This window comes from Martes martes (genome assembly GCF_963455335.1).
Source record: "Martes martes genome assembly, chromosome: 6".
In the NCBI taxonomy this organism is placed as follows: Eukaryota; Metazoa; Chordata; class Mammalia; order Carnivora; family Mustelidae; genus Martes; species Martes martes.
Window position 1 is genome coordinate 125,851,473 of NC_137893.1, and position 13,093 is coordinate 125,864,565.

The following is a 13,093-nucleotide window of genomic DNA, read 5'->3' on the forward strand; positions in this document are numbered from 1 at the left end:
CACCACTCTTTCTCTTCTCCATCAGCAACTCTGTCTTTCCAATTACACTCAGGACAGAAAACTTCTGGTTTCCTCTTCATTTCTCACACCCTGTTCCTGATCTCCAAGCTAATCATGACTTCCACCTTCATATTTTATCTAGAATCTGACAATTCCTCACTATCTCCATTGCTATCACTCTCATTCAAGCCATCCTTATCCTGTCAACATTACTGTAATGACCTTCAAACTTGTCTTTCTACTTTATGCTTGTTAATTTCTTTTTAAAAAGATTTTATTTACTTATATGAAAAAGAGAACAAGCAAGCAAGGAGGGGGAGGGGCAGAGGGAGGAGAGAATCTCAAGAAAACTCCGCACTGAGCATGGAGCCTGATGCAAGCCTTGATCTCACAACTCTGAGACCATGACCTGAGCTGAAATCAAGAGTCAGACTCTTGGGGCACCTAAATGGCTCATTTGGTTAAGCTTCTGACTCTTGGGGGAACTTGGGAAATTAAGCCTCCCCACCCCACATGCTCTTGCTCTAAAATAAACAAATCTAAAAAAAAAAAAAAAAAAGACTCAGATGTTTTAACCAACTGAACCACCCAGGCACCCCCTGTTCTTGTTCCTTTTACTGTATTTTCAACTTAACATCCAAAATGATCCCATTATAATTTGGACCATGATTTTTTTCCACACAAAACCCTTCAATGACTCCATAATTCAGAGTAAAAGGCAAACTTCTTTAAATCATTTACAGAGCCTCACATAGTCTCCCCTGCTCCCTACCTACCTTTTCTGACCTCATCCTTTATTACTACTTTTTATCTTCTTCCCTTTTAGGCACCTCCTTGCCATGCTCCTATCCTGAGCCTCTGTCCTTGCTTTTCCCCAAAATATCCTCATGGCTTCCTCCCTCACTTCCTTTAGTTATTTACTCAAATATAACCTTTGCACTTGGCCACCCATCTAATACCGTGAATCCACTCTCCATACATACATGCACATCTTCAATCCAACTTTGGTGCTCTTTTTTCTCTCTTAGCACTTAACACTAACGTACCACACAGTTTCCTCACTCATTCATCTCCCCCACTAGCATGTAATCTCCACAAGGGTAGATATTTTTGATTTATTCTTTAGTGTTTACAAAAGGTGCTCTGCAAATTTATTGAGTGGATGAATGCCTTTTTGGATCACTTCTATCTACCATCAGATATTCTTACATCTAGTACCTGCTTAGCATACATTAGTCAGAAATGTTTGTTGAATGAATAGGTACCACCTTCATCTTTTTTATAGGTATTTTAAAAATAAACAATTTTTAATAGTTTTAGTTTCAAAGAAAAATTGAGTGGAAAGAGAATGCTCCTGCATATTTTACTTCTCCCCCTACCTGCAAAGACAGACTACCCTGCCATCAACATTCTGCACCAGTGTGGCATGTATGTTAATAATCAATCAACCAACACTGACACACTATCATGCAAAGTCTATAGTTCACATCTTGTTTCACTCTTTTTCTTGTACTTTTGTGGGTTTTGACAATATATAATATATTCACTATTATAGCATTATACAGAATAGTTTTGCTGCCCTAAAAATCCTATGCTCCACCTCCCTGCAAACCTGACAACCCCTGATTTTTTCTGCCTCTGTATTTTTGTCTTCTCCAGAATGTCATATAGTTGGAATCATATATTATGTACCTTTTTCAGATTAGCTTTCACTTAGAAATAAACATTTAAGCTTCCTCCATGCATTTTCACGGCCTGATGGCTCATTTTTTTAAGTGAATAATATTCCATTGCATGGATGGATAAGTGTTTTTGCATATTCACCTACTGAAGAATATCTTGGTTGCTTTCAAGTTTTGGCAATTAGAAATAAATGTGCTATAAACATTCATGTCAGATTTTTGTGTAAACATAAGCTTTCAACTTATTTGGGTAAATACCAAGCCATGTGGTTTCTGGACCATATGAATGGTAAGATTATTTTCAGCTTTTAATGCCCAACTCTCTTCCAAAGTGGATGTACCAACCTGCACATGCACCAACAATGAATGAGAATTCCTGTTGTGTCACATCCTCACCAACAAGTATCATCAGTGTTTCAGATTTTGGCCGTTCTAATAGGTATGTAGTGGTATCTCACTGTTGTTTCAAATCTGCAATTCCCTAACGACCTGTAATGCTGAACACTTTTTCCCATGTTTGTCATCTGTATGGTGAGGTGTCTGTTCAGATCTTTTGCCCTTTTTCTAATTGGGTTGCTCCTTTCTTTATTGTTGAATTTTTAGTATATTTTGGATAACAGTCCTTTATCAGATGTCTTTTGCAAATATTTTCTCCAGCTTGTGGGTTCTTATTCTCTTGAAGTATACATTTGACCCTTGAATACAGGGGTTGGGGCACCTACCGAACCCACACAGTTGAAAATAAAACTGACTCGCCAAAAAACTTTATTAATAGCCTACTGTTGACTGGAAGCCTTACACTAACAGTCAATTTAACACATAATTTATATATCATATACATCATATACTGTATTCTAACAATAAAGTAAACTAGAGAAATGTAAATGTTTAGAATATCACGAGGAAAATACATCTAGAGTACTCTACTGTATTTACCCAAAAATATCCACCTACAAGTGCTCCCGTGCAGTTCAAACCCCTGATGTTCAGTAGTCAAGTGACTATCTTTCTCCGATATGTAATCATGTATGTATGGTCTTCTTTCTAATATAACCCTATGGCACTTCCCATTTTGCTTGAGACTTCCCAATCACCATTCTAAAGGACTGCAAGATAAATATCGCATTTCCTCCTCTACAGCTCCACAGCGCGATTATGCCCACTTCACGGATGAGGGGAGATAAGAAAATGGTAATTTGCCTAAGGTTGTAGGACTGATAACGCGCAGAGCTCAGAGCGGGAGTTGGGGGGAGTGGTGGAATCTGCCCAGTGCTTACCCCTAGACCAAGCTGCTTCTCCCCAGCGGCGGCGGTTTCTATGACTAGGTAACATGTCCTCTTTTGGCCTCCCGGCTGACTCTAAAACAAAGTAACGCCATGATCCTCTGGGTGACATCTCCGGGAATTTTAAAATCTGGGTGCAAGGCCCGGATGGCCGCGGGGCAGGCGCGCCCTCCGCTTTCCCGATTGCGGAGCCCGCGGAGGCGGAGCGAGCAGTCCACGCCCTCTCGCCGGCCCCAGCGCCCTCACTCGACACCCAGAGGGCGCGGACACCGGACCAGAGCTCCCGGAGCGCGGCGGTTTCGGCGGGCCCCCATCTCGAGGTGCGCCAGCCGGCTCTCCCGTGCAAGCAGGGAGCCCGAGCCGCGCGGCCGGACGCGCACTGACCAGCGGGGCCCACGGAGCCGGGCGCGGTGAGCGCGCAGCGGGGCGCGGCCACTCTGCGGCTTGGCCTTCCCGAGCTCCACGAGCTCCATCCCCGGCGACCCCCGTGTCAGGCTCGGGCGACCGCCCCCTGCCTGTCCCGGCGAGGCTGTCGCGACGTCGGAGTAATTCCGGAGCCTCCCACCGCTGCTTCTTTCCTTCCTTACCCAGGCCTCGGGAAGTTTGCCGCGGAAACGAAAGTAAATAACTCGGGGCGCGTCTGCGCGGAGGCAGCGGCGGCCACAGCCAGGTTCGCCCGGGACCAGCTTCCAGGCGGGGGTGGGGTTTCCTGACTAGACCTGCGGGCGGTGGGCGGGGACGGCGTTCACCGGAAGTCCACCCTTGACTGGGTCTTTCGGTTGGTGGGCGGGGCTCGCGGCGGAGGGGGAAGTTGAGTTGTGGGAAAGCCGTCTGTATTCCCGGAAGTAGGGCGGCCGACTGGACACATGGAATTTCCCTGAGTGCGCTGCAGAACTGTCAAAAGCCCAGCTGTGCTCCTTTCTCTCCACCAGGTGTTAACTCCGTCCGAGGGCGCAGACCTGGCCTCGGGCCAGGAGGACGGTGTGGAGTTGGGTTGTTGCTATCGTTGTTTCGTAGCGGTGATGGGTTTTTTTACAGTATCGTTAAGATACGGTGGCACTTGCTCTCCTCGTAATAGGATGACGTACCAAGCCTTTGAAAGGGCTTTTACTCTTGCCTTTGGGGTCGCGCGCGGGAATCGCAGAGAAAAAGCATTTTACAAAGCATTTCCGCATAATCTTAGATGTGAGCTGGCAAATGAGAAAGAGGGATCCACTGCCACAACGACAAAAGGGATGAATGTCATAACCCTAAAGACCTCTCAGGTAGTCAGTGGCGTTTGCTTTTACGAAGTGCTGCAGAATCTCGTTAGAGTTTGAAGAGGTTAAGCTACATCCTCCTTTCCTAAGCATCTGACAAAACCCCAGGGGTGCGGGGGGGGGGCTGTTATTTCTTCGTCTCTTGCTGATCATTTGGCTCCTCCTTGCCCTGAGCTGTTGTGTGTCTTGGCAAAGCTCGAGTCTGTTACAGTCAACCAACTTTTCAGAAGTCCTTGGGTCTTTAGACCACTGTTCAGTCTTCCCTTGATTACACCTGAAGAAATCAAGGCGCAAGTAACCTTTGGAACATTGAGTGACTTAGTAGTTGATCTGCATTTTGTAAACACCAGGTAGATGCCAGAGGAAGGAGGAAATTGTAGTCAGTTAAAAATGCGGTGCCTGGGTGGCTCAGTCCCTAGGCATCTGCCTTCAGCTCAGCTTATGATCCCAGAGTCCTGGGATGGAGCCCCAAATCGGGCCTGTTTCTCCCTCTCCCACTCCCCCTTCTTGTGTTCCCTTTCCCTGTGTCTCTCTCTGTCAAATAAATAAATAAAATCTTTTAAAAAATGGGGAAAACTGCAGCTCTTCTAAACACAGAAAGTGAAGACTAAGTTTGTTTAAAAACTTTAGGGTGTATGGGGCACCTGAGTGGCTCAGTTGGCTGAGTCTCTGCTTTGGGCTCTTATCATGATCCCAGAGTCCTAAGACTGAGTGCCGCACTGGGCTCCTTGTTCATCGGTGAGTAGGCTTCTCCCTCCGCCCCCTCCCGCCCCCCCACTCCCTCGGGCCCCCCCCCCGCCAAATGTGAGATTGCTCTCAAATAAATGAATAAAATCTTTAAAAAAAAATAAATAAAATTTAGGGTGTATCACTTTAATTATTACTAGTAAAACAGTAGTGATGATTTACTTTAATTTTCTTTTTCCTCTGCACTATATTGAGCAGCAGAGATATGTTGCACTTTTTTAGGGGGGCGGAAGGAGCAGAGCAAAAGAGAGAATCTTAAGCAGGCTCCACTGCCTACTGGAGCCCCATGCAGGACTCATTCTCACAACCCTGAGATCATGACCTGAGCCAAAGTCGAGAATCAGGCTCCCAACCAATTTAGTCACCCAGGCTCCCCAATATGTTGCACTTTTAAGAATGAATATTATTCCTAAAATATCAGTTTCCCAAATGGCAAATTACTATTTGGTGCTTACTAATTAATAATATGTTAATACCACCAATATTATCCGGGACTTGAAAAAAATGTATATATAGGTTCCCATACTTTTGTTGGCTGTTTTATTCTGGAAAAATGATTGACTGCATTTGCCTGTAAAATACTGATTTGAACCACATATTTTGTTATGTTTTAAAAATTTGGCCTATGCATTCCCCATGTTTCTGACTGTAGCATATTCATTTAATACAGGTGAGCAAGGTTATAAGATTAAGTCTTTGAATGTGATTTTAACAAAGAGTATAGTTCCGCTATCTAGAGAAGCTGTGTGTGTGGGCAAATTGATAGCGGAAGTTTGAATGAAGAAACAAAGGTTCAGTGCCAGGATCTGGTACTTTAAGTGAATCATTTAACTCTTCAGATTTTAGTTTCTTTATTTCTGAATTGGGATGATAAGAAAAAACTTACTTCATGGGGTCATAATGTGCTAACGTATATGATAATACCTGGTTGAACTCTTCCAGTCCTGTCCTTTACTCTTCTTTCGGTTCTTCCTTACTCACAGCTCTTGTTTATCTGCATTAAGCCGTTAAAACCAAAGAATCTTTGAGAATTCCACGTTGGATACTTGAGTAAAATCAGAGTTCTGTTAGCAGGGGAAAGGAAGGCAGTGATAGGTAGGCAACTGACATTTTCTAATTCTTGATATATGATCATCATTGAAAAATTGAGAAATAGTCTTCTATCACTGAAAGGTAAGTATGAATATTTTAAAGCCTTTTTAAAACTTTTAAAGTATAACAATCTATGTGAAATGCCACATTTCATAATTGTACAGCTCTATGAAGTATCACAAAGTGAACATGACCCGGGTTAAGAAAAGAACATTGCCAGTATTCCCAACACCTTTTGTGCCTCTCTCTTCTCATTCACTATCTCCTGTTTTCTGTCTTATAGTAACCACTATCCTACCTCTTAGTATCAGAAAATAATTCTGCCCAGTTGTTCTTGGTATTATTTATTTGTATTTACCCCAGTTTTATTGAGGTATAATTGACAAACAAAATTGAATATAGATGTGAGTATTTTGATTTATAGACTCTATCTGCCTTAGAAGACATTTTAGAAATTTGTGAAATTTTTTGAAATTGTGAATGAATTTCAGTGGACAAAATTTGCTTTCTTGAGTCCCTGAATTAACATCCATTTATGAAAAAAAATTAAGAAATTCCATTAAAATGGACATGATTACATTATTAGTTGAAATTAGTTAACATAAGATAAGAGGGCAGTGTGCTTTTGTTAATTACTCTGTAACATGGCTTTATAAGGTGGTTTTTTACCTGCCTACATTCAATGTTTTTGAGACTGTTGGGTCTCTAAACCACTCACAAGACCTTCCTAAGATATTCAGTGCTTATAAAGTTGAATTGTTCATGGTGGGGGAAAAGGATCAAAAGCGGTAAAAGCAAAAGAAATCACTGGGAACCATGCAAAAGGTGCATAAGATTGAAGTCAGGCTAAACCAGCAAACTGCAAGACTGAGAGGAGAACTGATTTGGGTCAGGAGCCAACTTCACAAAGTGCAATGGAATCAACAGGAGGCCTCCTTGCCCCGAGATCCATCATGCTGGCAGGAGGCACTGCAAATCCTAGTTGGTCCTGGCAAATTCCAGGAGACAAGATCTTGGCTGAAAGAGGTGAGCAAGTAGAACTCCTCAAAAAAGTTGAAATCTTATACTCAGATGGCATATTTCAGTTTAATTCCTTCCTGTTTCTTTATTCTGTGAGCCTTTTTTTAAAAGGTCATATACAACAGTATTTTTTAAAACTGCTGTATGTATTTCAGAGTATGGATGGGCTATAACTTATCCTCTCTTCTGTGTAGGTAAATTGTTTTACATGTTTTTGCCATTCTGTGTAATGTTGCCAGGACCATTGTTGTAAATAATCTGTCCCATCGTCTCTGGTTTGATTAAAGAAATACTGAGTGAAGTAATTATTGCCTTTAAAGAAATGTTTTATTATACAATGATAAATGTAATTAATCTTTATTGTAGGAAATTTGGAAAAGGTAGAAGTGTACAGAAGAAGTAAGAATCATCCTACTATCCAAATATAATCTTTGCTAACATTTTGGTGTCTTTTTTTCCCCCCTGTATGTATGTGTATATGTATATGTGCCATCTACCTGTAAATATATTTTTTTATTTTTACCTATAATTTTTAATGGTTATATGATATTCCATTTTATGAGTGTCATGTAATTCCTTTTCTCTATCCTTTATTTTTGGACAATTAAGTGTTTCTTTTTAAAAAATAATTATCCATTTAATGATCAATTAGGACATATGGAATCTTCATGGTTTCCTATATATAATATCATGTCTTCTGCAAATAGTGACAGCTTTGCTTTTTTTCTTTCTAATTTTGATGCCTTTTATTTCTTTTTCTTGCCTAATTGCTGTCGCTACGACTTCCAACATTACGTTGAATACAAGTGGCTACAATGGGCATGCTTGTCCTGTTCCTGATCAGTGCTTAGGACAAAACCTGCCATATATCCGGGTTGTTTTTTTTTTCCCCTAGGCAATACAGACAGTATACAAGGTAGTTTCCTGTCTCCTGTGTAATTAATTAGAAGTAATTCTCAAATTACAGCTATCTTAACTGTTTAAAAGAGAAGTTAAGGGTGCTCTGAGAATGTCTGATGGGAAGACCTAGGATGGCTTCCTTGAGGAAATGACACTTCATTGAGACCTGAAAGATGAGCAGGATGAGCCTGGAGAAGAATGTGCCTTTAGAGGGTTGTAGGGGAGAGTGGAATAAATTACTCGATCTCCTCCCCTCCCCCCCTTACCATTCTCACAAGGTTGAATCAGTAAAGAACTGCTGAGCAGAGGATCCCAGCAGCACACTGGCATTATCAAAGTCCATTGAAATGGGAGAAATGTGGATAAGTGAGGGCAGCTGGTCCAAACATAGCCAGAACCTTTAAGCAAGGAACAAATCTGTTTTCCTTTCGGAAATGAAGAAATTGAGGCTTTTGAAGTTACACAAGTCATGGGGCTAATACTTTACAGAGCTACAGTTCATACTCACAAAAGAAAGGCCTGTGTTCTTTCCATAGTAATATGGCTCTGTTACCTCTCCATCAGTGCCTGCCCCAGAGCCATCACTACCCTTTGCATCTCATCCTCCATGCCTTTATCTGGGTAGCCTCCCCCACCCCCGTCTACCCCATACATAGATATGCTTCTTTCCAGAGGCTGATTCCTCTTGTTTGGTAATGTCTCACGTTACGGAAAGATGGTCCATAGTGTTGTGTACTTTGCTGATATGTGAGCTTTGCTGGAGTGACATGGTCTGCCCACAACCTTTGTACACCGTGCAGGTGGTAACCTGAGCCAGAGTGCCAAAGGCCACTACACAAGACTGCCATCAGGCCAGACATTTTCAGAAATCCTTCAATTACTTTCTTTTTTAAACTTCCTGCTTCCCAGTACTTTATTATGAAAAATTTTGAAGTGAGAAGTTAAAAAGATTTTATACCCACAATTAAATCACACTCAGTAGTGAAAAATTAAAAGGCTTTTCTCTAAGATCATGAACAGGACATGATCTTAGATCCTTGTCCTGATCCTTGAACAGGACAAGGATGCCCACTCTTCCCACTTTTATTCAACATAATATTGGAAGTCGGGTACCTAGGTGTCTCAATCAGTTAAGTATCTGCCTTAGCTCAGGTCATGATCCCAGAGTCCTGGGGTCAAGGCCCACGTCAGCGGGAAGTCTGCTTCTCCCTATCCCTCTGCCTGCTGCTTCCCCTACTTGTACTCTCTCTCTCTCTCTGTCAAATAAATAAATAAAATCTTTGAAAAAAGTGTGCAAAAAACCCCATAATATTGGAAGTCATAGCCACAACAATTAGGCAAGAAAAAGAAATAAAAGGCATCAAAATTAGAAAGGAAAAAGCAAAGCTGTTACTATTTGCAGGAGACATGATAATATATATAGAAAACCATGAAGATTCCATCAAAAAACTATTAGAATAAGTGATTTTTGATAATATAATAGGATATAAAATCAATATACAAAAATCTGTTGAGTTTCTGTACACTAATAATGAACTACCAAAGAGAAATTAAGAAAATAGTTATGTTTACAAATGCATCAAAGGAAAAGAAAGTGCCTAGGAATAAATGTAACCGAGGAGGTGAAAGATTTGTGTAATGAAAACTACAAGATACTATGGAAAGAAATTGAAGAAGGTGCAAATAAGTAGAGAGATATTCCATGCTCGTGGATTGGAAGAATTAATATTGTTAAAATGTCCACACTACCTAAAGCAATATACAGCTTTAAAGCAATCTCTAATAACATTCCAATGGCATTTTTCACAGAAATAGAACAGTCTTTTTTTTTAAAAGATTTTATTTATTAATTTGACAGACAGAGAGCACAAGTAGGCAGAGAGGCAGGCAGAGAGAGAGGGGGAAGCAGGCTCCCCGCCGAGCAGAGAGCCCTATGTGGGACTTGATCCCAGGACCCTGAGATCATGACCTGAGCCGAAGGCAGAGGCTTAACCCACTGAGCCACCCAGGCTCCCCGAACAGTCTTAAAATATATATAGAACCACAGAAGACCCTGAATCAGCAAAGCAATCTTGAGAAAGAAGAACAAAGCTGGAGGCATCACACTCTCTGATTTCAGACTTTATTACAATGCTATAGTAATTAAAATAGTGTGCTGTTGGCATAAAAGGAGACATATAGATCAGTGGAACAGAATAGAGAGCCCAGAAATAAACTCACTCATGTGGTCAATTAATTTATGACAAATAGGCCAAAAATATACAATGGGGAAAAGACAATCTCTTCAAGAAATCATGTTGGGAAAATTGGACAACCACATACAAAAGAATGAAACTAGACTATCTTGTACCATACAAAAAAATTAACTCAAAATGGATTAGAGACTTAAATGTACCATCTAAAACCATAAAAATTCTAGAAGAAACCATAGGCAATAAGCTCCTTGACAATGGCAATGATTTTGGGAATCTGACACCAAAAATAAAAGCAACAAAAGGAAAAATAAACAAGTGGGACTACATCAAATGACAAAGCTTCTCCACAGCAAAGGACACCATCAACAAAATGAAAAGGCAACCTACTGAATGGGAGAAAATATTTACAAATCATATATCTGTTAAGAGCTTAATATCCGAAATATATAAAGAACTCATACGACTTCGTTGCAAAAAAAAAAAAAAAAAAAAAGATTCAACTAAAAAATGAGAAGATCCGAATAGACATTTTACCAAAGAAGACATCCAGCTGGTCAACAGACAACATAAAAAGATGCCCAGCATCACTCATCATCAGGGAAATGCAAATCAAAACCACAATGAGATATCACCTCACACCTCTTAGAACTGCTGTTAGTGTACAGACAAGATAACCAGTGTTGGCAAGGATGTGGAGAAAGGGAACCTTTGTACACTATGAGAATGTGAATTGTTTTAGCCACAATGGAAACAGTATGAAGTATGGAACAGTATGAAGCTTTCTCAAAAAATATTTACTCAAAGAAAACAAAAACACTTACTCAAAGAAACATGCACTCTTAAGTTCATGGCAGCATCAGTTACAATAGCCAAGATATGGAAATAGCTTAAATGTCCATCAATATATGAATAAATAAAGAAGATGTGTGTGTGTGTGTGTGTGTGTGTATACACACACACACACACACATATACATACACACATATATATATATATGTATATATATATATATTCAGCAGTAAAAAAGAAGGAAATCTTGTCATTTGACAACATGGATGAACCTTGAGGGCATTATGCTAAGTGAAATGTCAGAAAGATAAATACTGTATATGATCTAACTTATATGTAGAATCTTTTCTTTTTAATATGTAGAATCTTTAAAAAAAAAAAAGTTCATAGATCCAGAGAACAGATTGGGGGTTGCCAGAGGCAGGGACTGGGAGAAATGGGGGAAGGGAGTCAAAAGGTTTTAAAAAATTAAAAAAATCATGAGCTACAAAAAACAATGTAGTATTCTGGGTCGGATCCTAGAACAGAAAAAGGGCATTTGTAAAAAAAAAATGGGTAATATCAGAATCAAGTAGGGTGTTTCGTTAATAGTAATGTACAATGTTGGTTTTTTAGTTTTGACATATGTACAGTTAGGAACTGGGTGAGGAATATATGGGGAAAATTTAACATAGAAATGTAGAAACAAATTTTAAAAAATTTTACAGTGAACTTTTATGTGTCCACCATCAATATTATTTTATTTGGTCTGCTTTATTACAGAATATCTGTTTACCACACTCTTTATCCACAAGTCTGTCTGCAAAGTAAATTGCAGCTATCAATACCCTTCCTCCTAAATATTTTCAGTATGCACACCACTAACTAGAGTTCAGTATGTTTACAAATTTTTCTTTTTCTTTCTTTCTTTTTCCTTTTTTTAAGATTTTATTTATTTATTTGTCAGCAAGAGAGAAAGGACAGGCAGGGAGAGCAGCAGGCAGAGGGAGAAGCAGACTCCCCACTGAGCAAGGAGCCTGATGCGCTGCTTGATCCCAGAATCCTGGATCATGACCTAAGCTGAAGGCAGACGCTTAACAGACTGAGCCACCCAGGCATCCCGAAATTTTTCTTTTGATGCCAGATTTGCCTACAGTACATTTACTATTAACAAATGCTTATGCCTGTGTAACCCTAACCCCCACCAAGACGGGAGAGCAGTACCATCACACCAGAAAGTTTCCTCCTGCTCCAAACCATGCAGTCCTCACCCTGTCCCTGGGCTATCTGTCTTGGAAAAGTGCTCTTTTGCCAACACAGATTACTTTGTTCAAGAGCTTAATATAGGTGGAGTTGTACAGTATGTATTCTTTTGTACTAGGCTCCTTTTATTTAGCATCTTTTATGATTCATCGATGTTGTGCGTATTGGTAGTTCATTGCTTTTTATTGCTGAGCAGTAACCCATTGTACGAATATACGATCTTTTTTTTTTTTTAATCCATTCTCCTGTTGATGCATCACTGTTTCCAGTTTGGGGCTATCCTGAATAAAGCTGCAGTGAACAACACAGAAGTCTTTGGGGACATATGTTTTCATTTCTTTTGGGATTAGAATTGCTTAGCCATAGTTGAGGTGTGTGTTTCGTTTTATAAGAAACCTCCAGACCTTTTCTCAAAGTGGTTGTACCACTTTATATTCCCGCTCACAATGTATGAGAATTCCAGTTGTTTCTTATCTTCCCCAATATTTGGGGTCTCAGCCTTTTTAATTTTGGATATTCTGGTTGGCGCGTAATGGTATCTCATTAGGGTCCCCCATGGGTTTTTATGCTTCAGTTCAGTTTGGGGAAAATGAATGGAAGAAGGGAAGAACGAGAAGCAAACAGTTCTGTTTTGGGATCGTATACACTGTAGACTTCATAGTACTTACGTACAAATTCTCCAAATCCTCATCCTTTTTACACCTTTCTGTTCTTTTTAGGTAATGCATTGTTCTTTTATATTCTTCAAATTCATTCCTTGTGTTCATAATTACCTAAAACCTATTACTTTCTAAGAGTATTCAATACTCTGAAATTCTTTAGTGCCTGATACTGCTCTTGTATCTGCTGGATTTGGCTCATTTGAACTTTGTGCTTTGTGCTTT

At 40.2% G+C, this 13,093-nt stretch overlaps 1 protein-coding gene across 2 annotated transcripts in view; it reads left to right on the forward strand.

Moving 5' to 3' along the window:
• Nucleotides 1-3,213: 3,213 nt before the first annotated feature.
• Nucleotides 3,214-13,093, forward strand: part of RIPK1 (receptor interacting serine/threonine kinase 1) — a 38,348-nt gene continuing 28,468 nt past the window's right edge. The window contains exon 1 of one of the 2 annotated variants that reach the window (XM_080805729.1): nucleotides 3,214-3,635. The gene's annotated coding sequence lies outside the window, so the exon portion shown is untranslated. The remainder of the gene's footprint in view (nucleotides 3,636-13,093) is intronic. The other variant, XM_080805728.1, reaches the window with a different exon arrangement.